Source organism: Pholcus phalangioides, unplaced genomic scaffold (genome assembly GCF_987345545.1).
Source record: "Pholcus phalangioides strain wild (caught in Gottingen) unplaced genomic scaffold, Ppha-v1.0 ptg000022l_1, whole genome shotgun sequence".
In the NCBI taxonomy this organism is placed as follows: Eukaryota; Metazoa; Arthropoda; class Arachnida; order Araneae; family Pholcidae; genus Pholcus; species Pholcus phalangioides.
Genome location: NW_028301615.1, coordinates 30,067,521 through 30,086,340, shown reverse-complemented (window position 1 = coordinate 30,086,340; position 18,820 = coordinate 30,067,521). Strand labels below are relative to the sequence as shown.

The 18,820-nt window shown below is 37.4% G+C and overlaps 1 protein-coding gene across 1 annotated transcript in view; it reads right to left on the bottom strand.

Moving 5' to 3' along the window:
• Positions 1 to 16,100, bottom strand: part of LOC149070161 (tripartite motif-containing protein 2-like) — a 68,112-nt gene extending 52,012 nt beyond the window's left edge. The window contains exon 1 of the mRNA XM_089249665.1: positions 15,610 to 16,100. The gene's annotated coding sequence lies outside the window, so the exon portion shown is untranslated. The remainder of the gene's footprint in view (positions 1 to 15,609) is intronic.
• Between the last annotated feature and the right edge of the window lie 2,720 nt (positions 16,101 to 18,820).

The following is an 18,820-nucleotide window of genomic DNA, read 5'->3' as shown; positions in this document are numbered from 1 at the left end:
GAATGCAGTTCCACAGAAATGCTTTCTTTGGCAGCCATGATGCAGTAGTCAACGTATTTTGATCTACTTTCACAATTTTAATATTTAGCAGCCCGGTGTGGTTGGTCATGGGCCCCCCTCCATATACTGCAGCTGGGCTGTTCTGGAAAATGGAAAACCCCACTTCTAGCGAAACAGTATATCCTAATGATATTCATGGAAGAATAGAAAAATATTTTTAGTTTGCATAAGAACTGGAAAATATATTTTTCTAAAAAAAAACCCCAAAAACTATGTACTATGAATGACCCAGTTATACAGTATGTAAAGTGTCCGTAAAGTATAAAAATTCTGCTAGTCATTCTGACATTATGGAAAATATGCAGCATTTCTCTTGTATACAAAAATATCGACAAAAAAAAATACCCATTAAAATAACATAGGATTCATACTGATACCTGTTAAATAAAAAGTAAACTATTTGTTATAATTTTAAAAAGTTACTGATTTCAAACCAATAATGCACCATCAAAAAAAAAAAGTTCTATTATATAATATATTATTCATTTTATGCTTCGTACCGGTGTAAATTATGTGCATCAGAATACCGATTGATATGTTTTCCACTACATTATTAGTATCATAGTTTATTTTTTATGTAATATAGAATGGCCAGACATGCCGGATTTCGTTATTTTTCGCCCGTATGTGCTGTAAACTCTTGTAAACTAGGGATGGGACGGATAGTGATTTGACCGAATAACCGGATATTCGGCAGCCGAATATCAATTTCCTTAAAATTCATCACAATTACAAATAAAATTGCTGCTTCAATGTAAAATAAAACTATTGGTAATTTCAAATGATTGGCATTGAATTTTAATTGTGCAATTAATTATTTGAATAAATATTTAAAAGACCTGGGGTAAATGAAAGATTTCTATTGCCATGATACTGACAATCAAATTTAATGATGATTTGTACTGCATTTTAATATTACTTACAGAATCTTTTTTTTTTTCAATTTACCAAATTTACATCTAATTAAGGAAATTTCAACAATTATTTACTCTCAACTGTAATGCATCATACAATTTTTTTTTTTTACGACTCACTTTCTTTTTTTCTTCTCTAGATATTCTTCGTCCATTTTACCTTTTTCAGTAGCTCAACTTCCATGTACACCACACAATATATACAATTGACATAATTGATATAATTATATTAATTGGAAAAATTCCAATTAATATAATTTTAAAAATTAGTTTCATGTATATAGATTTATACAGATATATTCGGCCGGATACCTGAGCATTATTCGGCCGAATTGAATATTCGACAAAAGTTCCGAATAGGCCAAATAGTAGCCAAATATTTGTCCTATTACTGTTATGATTTCTGAATTTTTTTTTTTTCAAGATGTCCCTGGATTTACCTTGGCTTCTCGAGCGGAATGGGGTGGGGGTGTCCTGCACCCAAAGCCCTCATCTTCGGCTTTCTTCGAGTCCCGCCCACGAGAGGGAGAGAGTGATCTAGGGCAGTGTTTCTCAACCGACAGGCCGCGGCCCAATACCGGGCCCTGACATCAGTCAAACCGGGCCATGAATAGCTCACTGATTTATTTTTACCCATTTATACCCCCCCCCCCATTGGGAGTGCGTATGACCTAGCCTTCCACTCACATAAAAGAAATCAACCGGGCCGTGGGCTTCCAAAGATTGAGAACCAATGGTCTAGGGTGTCCTCTCTTGAGGGCACCCCCAGACCCCCTCTCGGCTCTCGTCGAGTCCCCCCTCTATTTTTTTTCAGTGTTTTTCAGGTTTTTATACAAATACAAATACAAATACAACGCCACAACAGGCAAAATGCCCAACGAGGTGGCTGATAAAAAGATGCCCATAAAAATATGGATGTCATATGTTTCAAAAATACAGCAACCCCATTAAAAATGCAATTAACACAAATTACAAACAATATATACACATGATAAAATATTATACAATGCCCATAAAGAATACTTATGGTTGTCTTATTCTAAGAATGGATAGCTTCTCGATTTACCCCAACATGTTTATCGTATTTCTTTTTAAACGTGTCAATAGTGTTACAATTTACTACCTCCGGGAGTAAGCTATTCCATTTATTAACAACCCTATTAGAGAAAAATTCCCTGCGACACCATAACCTTGCATTGTCCCTCACCAATCGATACTGGTGTCCCCTTGTAAAAGCAGTTGATTGGCGGTGTACTAAAAGTTCATGGTCCATCCTATCCATCCCATTGAAAATTTTGAACACTTCGATCATATCTCCTCGACACCTGCGTTCATCCAATGTAAACATATTCAAAAACTGAAGTCTCTCTTCATAACTCAAGCCCTGTGTGCCAATAAGGACACGCGTAGCTCTTCTCTGCACCCCTTCAACCAAGTCTATGGTCTCCAAAACCTTACAGCATACTCCAGTCCAGGACGAACTAAGCCTCGAAAAAGCGGAAGAATGACTTTAGGAGAACGCGAAGAGACCTTTTTGAAAATGAGACCAAGCATTCTATTCGATTTTTTGACAACCGCTGAACAATGTTCAGAAAACTTAAGTCGCTCGTCAATGAGAATTCCCAAATCGGTGACTCTAGTTGCATCCGGGATAGTGACACCATTCAACTCGTAAGATAACCATGGGTTGTTCGAACCAAAATGAGCGACCATGCACTTATCTACGCTAAACGTCATGCCCCATTCATTTGCCCATGCTGCAATCTTGTTTAAGTTGGTCTGGAGCAACTCCCTATCGCTTTCATTCCCGATTACCCCCATTAGCTTCACATCATCTGCGAATTTGCTAGTAATTCCATCGATACCCTGATCGAGTTTGTCGATAAAAAGTGAAAAAAGTATGGGGCCAAGGACACTTCCCTGAGGAACCCCACTTGTGACGTCTGTCCAACCAGAGAATTCCCCGTTCACCATAACTCGTTGCGACCTATCTCTTAACCACGATTCTATCCAATTCAGCAAGTTGCCCCCTATTCCAATCTCGTGTAAACGCTTCAAGAGTTTGCCATGTTGGACCCGATCGAATGCCTTCTGGAAATCAAGGTAAACAACGTCGACATTTTTGCTCTTACCCAAAGCCTTAGTCACGTAATCATAGAAGCAAAGGAGGTTAGTTACACATGACTTCCCCTTCCTGAACCCATGCTGATTATCCGACAATACATTATTCTCGTCTATCCACTTCACAAACTGCCTTTTGATGATAATTTCCAAAATTTTCGAGAGGGAGCTCGTCAAACTCACTGGACGATAATTAGACACCACTTCTCTACTACCCTTCTTAAATATCGGAACAACGTTAGCCAGTTTCCAATCTCTCGGGACGATACCCTCAGCAACACTACTCCTGAATATCTGTGCGACTGGCCCCAACAATTCATTAGCACCTTCCCTGAGAACCCTGGGATAGATATCATCTGGTCCTGGTGCTTTGCTTGCACATACATTTCTTAGAAGATTTAGGACCTCCACGTCTTCTACTTGAATATCGTTGAGGGTTTTATTACCCCATGCAACACCCGTATATCGAATATCATTATCTCCATTAAAAACAGACGCGAAAAAGTCATTGAAAGCACTACACATGCCTACATTGCTCTCTACCTTAGAGCCTCCTATCGAGAGGGGGCCAACTGTCCCCTTACATCCATTATTGACGTATCGAAAAAATGATTTTGGGTCAGAGCCAATGTTATCTGCCAACCTAGATTCAACTTCCTTTTTGCTATCCCTTATCGCTTTCTTCAACAGTCTTCTTTTATCAGTAAACAATGATAGGTCACCACGTCCACTTTTATACTCTCTGAATGCTCTTTTCTTTTCAAGATAAAGGTTCCGCACGCTATCCGTGAACCATAGAGGGTGTGATGCACAAACACGCTTTTTTCGAACAAAGGGTATGACGTCGTGCAAAACAGAGGACAGCTTCGTACTAAATTCTTCCCATTGACTTACCACCCCTACTGATTCCAACCGGTCTTTGAAAACTTCCGCTAACCTTCTTCGCAAAACATCAAAGTTAGTTCTCCGAAAACAAGGAACCAGTCTTTTGTTATCAACCTTACCCGAGGAAAAGTTACAGTGAAATCTGACGATACGATGATCACTGGAAGAAAACTCTTCCCCCACCGAAACATGTTCAACTAGATCCTCAGAACTAGTAAGAACTAAATCCAAAATAGCAGTACCCCTAGTGGCTTCTGATACATGCTGATACAAAAAATTTTCGAGCACCAACTTAAGAAAGTCTCTTTCATACCGATTTCCAGATGAAAGGTTCTCCCAATCAATACCCGGGTAATTGAAATCCCCTAGTATGAGAACCCTCTTTCGCTTACACATGTAGGAAATTTCATCATGCATTTTGGCGATATAGTTTTGATCCCTATTCGGTGGAATGTAACAAACCCCAACAATAAGCTTATTACGTCTTTTGCTCTCAAGTTCAACCCATATGGTTTCAATATCACTTCTCTGCACGTTACACTCTCTAGCCTTGAAACAGGATTTCACGTATATCAACACTCCACCCCCTTTCCTATCAGATCTATTTCTCAAAAAAGTATCGTATCCTGAGATGTGTAAGAAAGATTCATCCCCATCCTTTGCCCAAGATTCTGTAATGGCTATAAGATCCAAGCCCTCCACAACTATCATAGTTTCTAAAAAATCTTTCTTATTACCCAAGCTCCTGGCATTTATTAACACACATTTTAATTTGCCCGGTGATTTAGTGTCAATCGAGAAGCCATCCAAGTCAGAGGTGGGTAATTTTCCGTCAGTACTGTTGTGATTATCATTAACTAACCCGCATTCCCGACTACGTGGTCTGGGAGTAAAAAACCTGACCTAAGACTATCGTAAACCTCCCAGACCCCTCTCTTATTTAGATGGATCCCATCCGAACGAAGCCACCTATCGGTAAATGCGGGAAGCTCCAAGAACGTGACCCCAAGTGAGGAGCAAATGCCCTTCAGGCCTATATTGAATTGAGATTTGTGGTCGGTTCCTCAGTAGCATAATCTGGCCACCCTACACCAGTCCCGCATCTGCCGTCCTGTCTCGTACCGTAAATCGGCTAAGATTTTATGAGCGAGGTGCATTGTAACTTGGTGACTTCTTTTCCGACGTCAACAGCGAGGAAAATTATAATTAGTGGTTTGACTAATTTTATAGACTTTTAATTGGTCGCCACATTCTTTTGAATTTCCGCATTTCTTTCAAAGTTTCGATTTGTAAAAAAAAAATATGAATTATGGTAAGTAAATTCAGTGATAATATTTTTCAGAAATGTAAAAAATATCGATTCGGATATCTATTATTTCATGCTACGTGTCCGACTGGACATTTGGGTTTTTGAAGATTTACCCAGCCCTTAGTGAGAAGGATATACCATGCGGTATTTTACGAGCTGTAGGCTAGAGATCGATCTTAGTGACTACCTCTTTGTGGTTTTTCCAAGTGAAAAAGTGAATGGGAGTCGGTTTTCCCGTTGAAGAAATCCGTGCCAATGGCAGACACAAAATTTCCAAAATTCATTTCGCTAGATTCCCTCACGAATTAGGTTCATGAAGATAAGGTAGCAACTACCATGAAATGTATCAAATACCGCTCTAGATATAGGCATTGCTAAGATTCAACAACTATGGTATAATAATTTAAAGGTCAGCCAAGATAGTTTTCACATCCATGACGCTACACATTCTCGTTCTCGGCAGAAAATGCATTAAGAATGAATACATTATAATCATATATTATTATATATCATATAAATAATACATTAGAAATAGCTCATCATATCTAAATATATCATTTCCGAGCATTTCAATGGCTTCGAACAAGGAAATCCGGATAGAGGGGGGAGGGGGAATTGCAAACCTATAACAGATAACCAATATCAGGAACATGAAAATCAGATCTGGATCAAAATCGGTGATTGAAGAATGTCATCAGATCTATTCATACACGAACTTGATGATGACGAAGGTTATCGTGAGAGGAGATATGGCTCTGGGACACCTGATTCTTCCATTTTTAAATGACTATAAGTTGTGACTTATAGGTCAACTTCTATTGTTATTGTAATAAGAATGACTTCTTGAAATATAGGCTGTAGGTTGCAGATCGAGCCCACTGACTATTTCGGTGATGGTTCCATGAAGTGAAAAATCCCTTCGAGAAGTTAATAGAAGCTGGTTTTTCCCGTTGTGAAAATCTCACCGCACAGAATCGCGTACACAAAAGTCCCAAAATCAATTTCACTACCATACTAATTCCTGAATCTGAAAGATATAAGGCAGCACCAGTAAATGTATCCCATAAATTTCTGGTTCAACTAATTTAAAGGTCAGCCAAGCTATTTTTCCACATCCATAAGGTAATGTTATTATCATATGAAAATGACATTAAGGAAACGCCTCATGGCAGCGAAATTTTTCATACTGCAAGGGCTCAGAGACACATTTATGGTTTTGCCGCCTGTGGGCTACACGAAATTTTTGCCGCCCTTCTCCCATTTTAGTCTATTTTTGTTGACTACTCTTACCTTGAACTTGCCACCCTTTACTACTATAACCTGCTTGACCCCCCCCCCCCTACTCCTGCAAATACACATTGGTCTCTAAAGTCACTCATTTAGTCATTCACATGCTCACACTCTTTTGGTCGTTCATATGCTTGAACACTGTTTTGGTCACTCATATGCTTGAACACTGTTTTGGTCGTTCATATGCTTGAACACTGTTTTGGTTACTCACTCACATGCATAGACGCCGGAACCTGGTGACTGAGGCCATTTGAGCCCTCCCCAATTTTATGAGGTGGGCTGACTCTCCCCCCCCCCCCCCAGCAAAAAAAAAAAAAAATCATGAATATACAATGGAATGCACCATTCTGCCTTCTGCGTATGGGCTTGTGTCCTATATATATGGGACGAATGGCGATTTCCCCCCCCCCCAATGATTTCTTTACGTCGGCGCCACTGTTCACATGCTTGCACACTGTTCTGGTCACTCACACACGCTCTACTTGCACGCGCTCTAGGTCACTCACTGACTGACTTGCTCTGTAAGTCATTCGTTTTGTCATTCACATGCTTGATCATGCTCGAAGTCACTCTTTTACTCACTCACGTGCTTGCACATTGTTTTGGTTTGGTCACTCCCTAGTCACATACTGCTGAGCAGAAGCAGATTTGTTCAGGGTTATACAAAAATTTCGCTTCCCTTCTCCCATCCTACTAACTTTCTCGGCAACCCATTCCCCAAATCTGCCTTCCCTCTGAACTTTGCCGCCCAGGGCTATATCCCTCTTAGCTGCCCCCGCCCCGTAAATACGACACTGCAAGGACTTCGAAAAAGGTAATACAGTTTTTAAAATAAGCTTGGCGATGAAATGACAGCTGTGGGACACCCGATTCTTCCTCGACGGAGAGCGACTCGGTTACCTTCTGTTGATAATATAAAAAGAATGACTTCTTATTCTTGAAATTTTGCATAGCCCATATGGCGTTTCATGAGCTGTAGACCCCAGCGACCATTTCTGAGGTTTAAAAAGTCCGTGTCAAATGACAGATATAGTGTGACCACAGAAACATGGCCTCTGACCTTGTATGCCCTTCGTAATATGAAATAGAAGGTTCATTCTTAAGTAAGGAAAAATGAGGAGGGAAGGACCCTAGCAACAAACCTTGAGGATGTTTATTCCCCTCCCCCCATTTCTCCCTACTAAAGAATGAACCCTCTCTTTTCGCCATGAAGGTCATACAAGGTCAGAGGGCGTCTTTCCGTGGTCCACTATTGTATTTCCTGAGGAATTTGAAAGATATAAGTAAGCCTGAGCAAATACCATTGAATGTAGTGCATATATTAAGGTAAATGTGAAAAATCGGTTGCTATGCATAATTAACAGTTTATAATGCACAATTGCCAATCGTCTCCGTGAGTTTGATAAATTTATCACTTTCACCGGCGTTTATGAATAATATCCAAGCGTCCCTCGTAGGTAAATTTGATAAATACTAAAAGATTATAGCTTTTATCGGCGATTATGCATAATACCCAAATGTCGTTCACAAATTTGATAAATGCTCTAATATATATATATATAAATTAATTTCAAAGAATTAGTTTGATAAAACGATACGTAATATCGAGGTACAGTTGTATAATTTGTGTAATATCGGTTTTTTATATCGAGGTTCAATTGTAGAATTCAAGAAATAGGAGATTTTTTATATTGGGGTAGGATTGTGTATGTGCGCGCACACGCACTCACAAACTTATAACAATCCGTTAAATCATAATTAATCAAATGAGAGTTCGTTATATTGATATGCGATCGTAGAACTTGCTAAATAGGAGTTCATTATATCGGGGTATGGTCGTAAACTTTTTTAAATGAGAGAAAATATATCGGTGTGCAATAGTAAAATTTGTTAAACAGGAGTTCGTTATATCGAGGTCCGATTCCAGAATTGGTCAAATAGGAGTTTCTTTCGGGAATGTTCGGAAAAATTCGTTAAATCAGATTTCATTCCTTTTCAGGCAGATTGAGATATATGTTGCCTTTGTAGTCTAGTGGTCTAGGGCTTGGGTTCATTTCCCCGCGCAAGGGCACAGTTAAATTTTCTCTCTTTCCTAAATATATCTTCGCATCGGGCTGCTGTTAAAAACCTTCGTATTACGCATAGTGTCCTCGGAACCGGGGTTGCTGTGGGCACTCAAGCACCCAAGGAAATTTTTAGAATGGGTCCACGCAGCAAGCACCCTCAGAATGGATTCATAAATCGAAATTTCCTACATGAAACCCGAAACGAGCACCCACAGGTTCGAAACACTTCCGCCGCCCCGATTATGCATGATGTTTATCACATTTACCGTAACACACAAAACCTTCAGATGCAGACATTTTTATGATGCGGCTAGTTATTATACCCGGCGCTGCCCATGTTTTCTTCTATTAATAGGATGACTGAAAAAGTGATAAACCACTATAAAGGAATAAACTATCATACTGGCAGCATTAAAGATGTGACAAACCATTGTAAAGACATATGCATGTCGGAAACGCATTGTTGAGGAACCACGGTAACCAAAGTAAACATTCCGAAGAAAGTGACTGTTGGGGGCCCAGGAACCATTGTTGCCCGACGGTTTTCCGCCCATTTCGGGCATTTGCCCAGCTCTGACGAACTTTTAAAGTAGCCTACGGTTCAATCCCGGTCCTGCTTGGTAAACAAATTTGGCGACGATTGGTCTAAAATTTTAGATTTGTATAAAGAACAGACAGACATACTTTCACATTTATATATAAGATAATGACAGGCATTTTTATGACCAACAATCCCAAAATACCAGCGAAGTTAGATTCTACATCCACAAAGCTGCATATTATTCTCATTCCCAGCTAGAAATAAATTAAGAAAATGACTCACGATAGCTGAATTTATCATTTCCGAGCACTGCAACGGCTTCAAATATGGGAGGAACAAAAAAGAACAAAATCGATGGGAAACCCTTAAAAGAACTCAATGTCAGAAATATCAAAAATAGATCGGGATCCAATATTTAATTTCTTACCGGTCAAGGTCCCATAATGACGTCAGTAACAAGTGATACAATACGTCCATTCACGAACAATTCCTAATAGTACATAGTTTCAAGAAGCCCACGTAAATCTGAGAGATTAGATAAACAGTACGGCACACACAACCAGAAAAAAAAAAGTCTATTAAATAATTCTTCTTCGATATTTAAATGATTGGTTCTAAACTTCGTTCTCGGTTCGTTACTCCTTTCATTATTCTCATACACCGTATGCGCGTGTGATTATTTCCTTTAGAATAATTCCCGAAGTTGTGAAAAACCAATCAGAGCCGCTCTGTTTATCCGATCGAACGAGCGGGAAATAACGCATGATGTTGAGAAATATCTCAGCATGATGTTGTAGTTGTTTTTTTTTTACCTTAAAGAAAACATAATAACGGGTCTGACAAATCGGCAACCATTAAACCATTTTCATTGTGAATTTTTTTCCACGGATAATAACGTCAATTCACAAGTATTCACGTTTCTCACGCGGTTTTTATGTCGAAAAATAAAACGTGAGCAGTGGGGGAGATATAATTTTAAATGACATTGTTTCGAGGAAAAAATTGTGTAATATTCTGAAAAATGTTGTTTCAAGACAACCTTTCAGGAACAATCATTTTTGGAGTATTATAATCATACACAAAGGTTCAATTTGGGGGAAAAATACTTAAAAAAACATTTAGTGATTATTCCAAAACAATACAACGTGGGAACTTGAAACAATTCCATAATTTTTAAATATTTTTCCAGGTTTTCCAATAATTTCGTGATGAAATTTATAACAACTCTTTGAAACACTTCATGGGAAAACTCTACTTATCGTACCCGAACTTCCGACACAACTTAAAAATAGCTTTTATTCATTGACGCATAATGCGTTTCCAACTTGTGCTGTCATCTGAACTGATACTGGCAATAATACAGCCAAACTCGGTTATAACGACATCGAAGATTCCACGAAAGTTTGTAGATATAACCGAGTTGTCGTTACGACCGATGTTGACGTTTTCAAGACCTTTTCAAATATATGCAAATATAATCGAATGCAATACAAATACTACACATGAAATTGAAATTCCATTTATCATTCAGGTAACCATATTTTATTGAGGAAAATGGGATCATTAACAAGGTACATCGCTAACTCTTGCCAAAAATGTTGCAAATTGTCAGAAAAATATTAACAATTATTGCTCATAAACACCCCATTGTGGGAAATGAAGCGCTGCAGCAAATCTGCAGTAAATTAAAATGAAGGGTAAAAGTAAGTAAAAATTGAAAGTATTTTGGGAAATCGCAAAAAACTGTTTTTACAACCCGTAGGAAAGTTCACATTTGAGACTTTTTGAACAACTTAGAGGGCTACCAGGCACTTCTCACGTTGACAACACTATAAAGCATTGCTTATTTGACACTTTAACGTGAAAAACAGTGTTTGAATTTTTTGGCACTTGCAGTGCTTATCATTTTTACACTTCAAATGTATTTTTGTAGGAAAATAATAAACACGGCGCATATATTAGCGATTGATTATTCATACTTAAATAAAATCATATGCACATAGTTATAAAAATTTCTAAATATGATGCAAGTTATCTTCAAGACATTCTTAGTACAAAAAGTAAAGAAGGTAAAAATTACAAGGAAAAAAACAGGAATGAACCATTTGCGTGTAACTTTGCAGACTATCAGGGCGTTATCACATGTAATAAATCTTTTCTTCATCATTGTTCGGTATCGCTAGCATATTTGTTTGGAAATTCGAATTTTTTTCGAACAATTTTTGTTTTATTTTATTGGGAAAACGCATAAAAACGTATACAAAAGCAACGAATGTTGTGTCGTTATATCCAAGGTCGTTTCATTTTTTTATTGGCGTTATAAGCAAAGCTCCTTAAAATTGTTCTCTATAGCCGAAATCAACCGGGAGAACAAATTATTGGCTCTGTAGCCGAGGAATCGTTACAATTGATGTCGTTGTAATGAAGTTCGACTGTATGTTGTGTTTTAAAATTTAAGTATGCAGCTCGATTAAAAACTCAACGTACAAGCTTTTAGGGGAGGTAGAAAACACAAAAACAGAACAGAATCACAAAAAAAAAAAAAAAAAAAAAAAATTGTGCATGACTGTGGATAAGAAATTTGAGAACTTGTTGTGAAACTTAACGTATGCACATGCTGCACTCTTGTACAGTATCGCTAAATAGAGTTTTTCCAATCATCGTTGGCTCTTGAATGTAATCAATAATCTTATTGGTTACATTCAACTAAATTCAGAAAATTCAACTAATAATCTTATTGGTAGCATTTTTCAAATTTGATAAAAGTGCTTTTATAAAACTTGCAAACTGCTATCAATAAACTGGTCGGTTGCATTTGCTCGAATCAGTTTATTCGTTATATTTTTCAAGTTTTATAAAAGAATATTTATAGTGTAATCCCGGCCTAAGACTTTTATGGTGCAATGCCGGTCTCAAACAATACTGAAAATTCAATAATATACTACGAGCTATAAGCACCATTCTGACTGACATTGGTCTATTGTGACTTTAAACTATTTATCAAAATAAATCTTCCATTGAATTTTTAAATCAAGAAATCTTGTGGAGCATTTTTTTAATGTATATAAGGCCGGCATTAGATTATAAAATTTTTAGAAAAGTTCTTTTATGAAACTTCAAAATTGCAACCAATAAGCGTATCGGTTACATTCGAACGAGTGCAACCAATAGGCTTATTGTTTTTTTTTTTCAAGTTTTGTGAAAGATCTTTTGTCATCTGTGGATTACTGTCAAACTTTTACAGTGTAATCGCGGTCTAAGAAATATTTTGGGTGTATCAAAACCATAAAAAAAGAGACCAAAATATAATCATAAAAGGGAATTGAATGTTATCTACTTATATATAAATAACAATCGCATCGATTAGAAAATGTTCTCACAAAGGATCCGCGTTCCTCCCCCTCGACAATAGGTTTCACCCTCAGGCATACCTCGAAAGGGCCTCAACATAATCGATAAAACGGCCTATATCAGTTTCTGTTTCTTCCTTCTTTTTCATGTTATCAGGAATGTCAATACGCTTTTTGCGTTTCAGATTACTAGTGTCTATACACGGAATTTAGGATTTTTTTGTACGAAGTAAAAACGTTGAAATTAATCGTAAATTCCGAGTTTTATCTCCAAGGCCGTCAAGGGGCCTACAAAATAATACGAATCGTGTCAGGATTAAAATACACATAAGCGTAAACTTGTATCTGTCCCATGTGCCTGAGGTTCTCCCACTTTCCAATTTTTTCCACCATCTACATAGTCAGTGGCGTCGGAGCCGGGGGTGCTGTGGATGCTCGAGCACCCACGGTGTTTTGTGGCACAAGCCTGAGTGGTCCCAGAATTGATTTAGAAAACGTAATTTCCAATATAAAGCTCAAGACGAGCACCAGGGGTTCGAAACACTTCCGACGCCCCTGTCCATATTAATGTATGGAAATATTAAGTTTGAAGTTCCCATCCCCTACAAATTCTGAGCCCTCTCAATACTTCCAATAACTTTACGCACCACGAAAATACACTGATTAAGTATTTCATTTTGAGTTCAAAAGCTTGCCGAAGTTTAAAATTTCATTCGATTTCCAGACTTGTCATATTTAACCTACGATCTCTTGAACCTTATTCATAAACGCACAGACATTGTTATTATCTGATATTGTATTATTCATAAACACCTAGACCAGGGGTTCTTAACCTTCTGTGTTTTCAATACGAGGAGGCCCAAGGACCAACTTCCCAAATAAGATGAAGGCCTCCACAGAATACTATCCAGCACATCATGATGTAAAAATAAAAAGTTCTCATTATTTTCTCATCCGAGATCACTAACCCTCAGAAACCTCTTCTAGAAGGAGAGGTATATAGAGGCCTCCGGTATACGTCCCATATGCTCGAGACATATGGGTCGGATAAGCGACGGACTACCTATGTGTATTTTAATCATGCCCCCCCCCCCCATGGGCAGGGATGACAGGGCTCTATCCCTGAGGCCCGGAACAATTCTCATCATTTTTTTATTTTTCACGCTGTAAATTAACTATAAAAGGGCCCGTGGAAAGTCTGACCGAAGGGTCCGTAAAGGATCCCAGCCTAGGGGCCCTGCTTCAGGACGTGGGGGGCCATGATTTTAATCCTGACTTACGGTCCGTTATCTTGCAAGCCCATAGACGGAGATAAAGCACCGAATTTACGATTAATTTGAACGTTTTTATTTCATACGAAAATCCTAAATTTTGTGTACAGATCTGCAAGTAATCTGAAACACGAAGCGACATTCCTGATAACGTGGAAAAAGAAGGATGGGAAGAAACAGAAAAATTATATAAACCTCTCTAAGAAGTCCAGGAACCCCTAGTTAAGAACCGCTATCCTTCACGTAGTTTTTTGCATGCCTTCTCAAATTAATTTTATTGTAATCTATAGTTAAAAAAAATATAAGTTGATGTTCGAGCCTCAAAGCTGCAGAAATATGCGGCCTTACATACACATAGGGTCGCATAATCCCCAGTTGCAACCCTGCTTATCTCTGTACTATTGTATCTCTGAATATATATCGCAATCCAAATCATCTTAAATTACAGTTCAAAATGATAATTGCAACATTGAAAAAACTTTTTAAAAAATTGAGAAAAAAAAAAAGAAATACCGTATATATATAATTTATAATATATAATTAATAATCGCTGCACTAAAACGTAATGTGGGCAATAAGTTATTAATTAATTGAAATGTGATAACTAATTTTGATAATGTTCTCTGAAGCTGAGGTTTACTAATTTGCTCACATTAAACTATATCCGGGTTTGAAAAAATATATGATGAATTACTATATGATAATATTGAAAGAAGAATATCACAAAATATGCAATAAATATATAATTTTACTATTGTACTACAGTCGAATCCCGTTTTAAAGAATACCGTTATAGCGAAAATCTCGTTTTAACGAACACTTTTCTAATCCCTCAAATAAGTTTACATAGGAACAATGCAAACAACCTGAAGTTCCTTTATAACGAAGTGATTTCTCCAATCTCTTGGAGTTCGTTAGTACGGGATTCGACTGTATTAATTAAATTAAAGTTTCATTATGTAAATTAGTGATAATTTGATGTATTTTTTTTTTGAAAATGCGCCTCCAAAATAGATCAAGAATAATTTGCTGAATTCATTGTATATATTTTTTGATATATAAAATTCACTGACACTAACTGCAGATAATTATTATAACTATAGGTAATAGATCATTGTGTAATTTAATTAACACTAAATTAATTATTTAATTTAGTGTTTAATTTGATAATTAATTTTCCTCTTAAATTATTATCAATTTTGACAGTAAAATTTCTTGATTTTACTATATCCGAGTGTGATAAAAATACAATATGATAATTGATAGAATTATTTCTTCATAAATCATTGAGAATATACAATAAATAGATAATTGTATTAATTTAGTGATAATTTAATTAATCACTTTTATCCGAAAATACACCTCCAAAATAATTCAAGAATAATTCGCGTCTAATATATCGTGTATTTCTTTTAATATATGAAATTAATTGAAAATTACTACAAAATTTATAAATAAAAATGACGCTCGTAATTACACAAAACATTACACCCGTCATTACTTTTACAAAAAGATTATACCCGTAATTATGCAAAAAAATAAAAAAAAATTATCGGCAAGAAAATTGGGGCGTGGCTGCAGGTAATTTCAAAATTTCACGAAATAAGAAATACAGAGAATAAATTTTCCCATAAATTCCTTTGAAAATTTCTCGCAAATTTATTTATCACACGACACATTAATTTTTGCAGAGAAATTTAAAAAAAAAGAAGAAATATCAAATAAATTTTAATATTATATTTGAACATAATAATTTACGGAAATTATAGTGAAAATTATGCAAATTTAAAAACCGAACTTACCCCTTTGATGGGAAGGAAAAAGACGTCGTAATTACGTGAAATCGGAATATCAAGTCACCGGTCAGGTAACAGCAGGTTCATGGACGACGTCTTCGAGATGTTGATGATGATGATGGTCATGTACATGTCTGTACACGGGTTGGAGATTACACGGCAACCGAGTATACTCGTCCCGTTCAAAATCTGGAGAATGTACGGTCGCGGGGGAGGTAGCTGTTACATCATCGGCAATAGTAAAGGAAATAATACTCCCGTCAATTATTTGGAAAATATTATTCTAGAGCATCATCATCATCACTATCGCCATTGTGGGCGGCACAGCGGTGTGTGTGTGTGTGTGTGTGCGGCTGCCGCAGCTGCAGCCAGCCATCTATACATACACACTGTACATATATATATATATATTTAGGAATATATATCTATTTACGCCGGATTATCTGCTGGGAACGAGGTTGCCAAGATGGCGCAAAACCGAATGCGCCAAGAGAGGGAGAAAAATCAGAGAGGTGCATTATGGATCGACGATCTTTGTGTGACGTCATCGGGTAATCGTGACGTCATAATTACGATTACAGCACCGCATCGTAACATCCGCGGGCCGATTCACAGACAAGAAAAATTTATTTCATTATTTTTTTAAAATTGTAAAAACTATGAATTTCTTTTTGAAATTTTTTTGAAATAATTGATTAATACAGAATTGTGTAAAACTGAACATAAATTATATAATTTTGTTTAATTATCTCATTTAAGTGCTGTAGTGGTGGGTTGGTAAGATACAGGGTTAGAGATGGGAAGAATTCAGGGTACATGGGTTCAAATCCACCCACCTCCAAGTAATCGCACTTTTTTTATAGTGCCGGACTCGTGATGCGAGGATCCGGGTTCGAACCCCACAGTGGTGGTCGGCTGAAGTTGGTTTTCTGTGGTTCCCAACTTCAAGGCGCAAATGCGAGCCGATCTCCCCGTTAAAAAGTCTCGCCACAGAGAGCAACAGTCCTACAACGCTAAATCATTCAACCATAACACTTCACTCATAGTTAGAAAAACTGGGGGCAGATGACAGTACTACACATAACAAGCATTACACAAAAACAGACTTTACGTCAGGTTGCACTACACGTACACGCACATTCCCGCATGTACCGGCTCGTTGGGGGGTTCCGCGGGGGGGGGGGGGGTGCATGTGTGGTGTAGCAGTAGTAGGTAGGGCCTCCAAAAAATGGCTCGGGGATCCATGATGTTCTTAAGTCAGCCACGTCGTTGGGCAATTTGCCTGTTGTGGCGTTGTATTTGTATTTGTATTTGTATAAATTAATTAATCATCTGGATAAATTATCTAATTTTGATTATAAAAAAAATTGAGAAATCGAAAATGAATTAATTTTCTAATTTTGTTTTATAAAATTTGTATTAAAATAATTATTTTCTACAGAAATCGTGAAAATGAAAATTATTCATCGAATTTTGTGGTCAAGCAACTTGATAAATTAAAAAACTTTGAAATTGAATCCAGTATTTATTATAATCACATTAACTATCAATTTATTAACGATAAATTTTGTTTTGTGACTTTGTATTAAAACAATTGGATTTATACAAAAATTGTGAATTTCTTTTCAAATTTTGTTTCATATATTTGTGTTAAAACAATTATTAAAAAAATTGTGAAATTTTATTAAATTTTATTTATAAGCTTACTAGCAAAAATACCCGGCAATGCCCGGGTTTTCTTCAATCAGGATTGAAAGAGTGACAAACCATTAAAAAGGAACAAACTATTATACATAATACTGGCAGCACTGAAGAAGCCAGACTACTGGCAACACATTGTGCAAAGGCATATGCATGTCTGAAACGCATTGTTAGGGAACCATGGTAACTAAATGCGCATTCCAAAAGTGATTGTTGAGGCAGAGAAACCATTGTTGTGACAGTTTTTTCCCCCATTTCCAGCATTTGCCCAGCTCTGATGAACTTTTAAAGTAGCCTATGGCAGTGGTTCTCCAACCTTTGAAAGCCAGCGGCCCGGTTGATTTCATTTCCGTGAGTGAAAGGCCCGGCCGGTCATACGATTAATGAAAAATAAATGCGTAATAATGGAACAATGAACCACTCACAGCCCAGTTTGGCCGTGGCCCGGCGGTTGAGAAACAATGGCCTGCGGTTCAATCCCGGTCCTGTCTGATATACAGTGGAATCCCGTCATAACGAACTCCAAGGGACCGGTGAAATCACTTCGTTACAACGAAATTTCGTTATAAAGGAATTCCAGGTATTTGCATTCTTCCTGTGTAAACCTCTCTGAGGGATTAGAAAAGTGTTCGTTAGAAAGAGATTTTGGCTATAACGGTATTCGTTACTACGAGATTCGAGTCTATATGCAAAATTTGGGGACGATCGGTCTAAAATTATAGATTTGTATAAAGGACAAACATACATACAGACTTTCACATTTATATAATGTATAAGGTACTAAATCTATTTGATTAATAAAAAAAATTTTAATGCCGTGAAAAAAGTGCAAAGTGTACTATACAGTAGGAAGGAAGGCATGCGCAAAAGACTATTGCGCATTTCTAGAAATAAGTAAGACTGCTGTGCGCATTTTAAACGGATACGCATGTCTAGTAGGCAAGCGAGCCTCTTACGTATTTTTGGGGGCGGGAGGGGGAAGGGGGGGGGTACGCGTAACTTCCACGTCACGAAATACATATTATTGTGTGTTTGGTCTTTATTGACTTTGAGAAAGTCTTTGATTCCGTCACCAGTAGCCCGTCACGTAATGTAGCTAACGCTACACAGCTGTGGTTCCCAGGTTGTAGTAAGCAGCACCGGAGTGGCGCAGTGGTAACATACTCGTCTTACATTATAAAGACTACTATCAAGGTCTACGGGTTCGAATCTAGGCCAGAACATCGGGAACAAGTTCTTTACCCCCTACCGAGCCTTCGGCGACCACCTATAGATGGCGCCTTCATTTCGCACTTGACTCCATTGGTTGGAAATCGCCATATGGCGATTATGACCGGAGTTTGTGTGCGGTAACGTAGCTTGTGGTAAGCGTATCTCTGAGGACGTGACAGGCCATTCAGAAGCAAGTGAGAAATAACCGGCTATTTAAGAAAAAAAAGAAAGAAATCTATAGTTCTCTCGTTATAAAAGCCGCTGTGTTGGTTGAGTGATCATAGGGACGGACTCGCATTTCGAG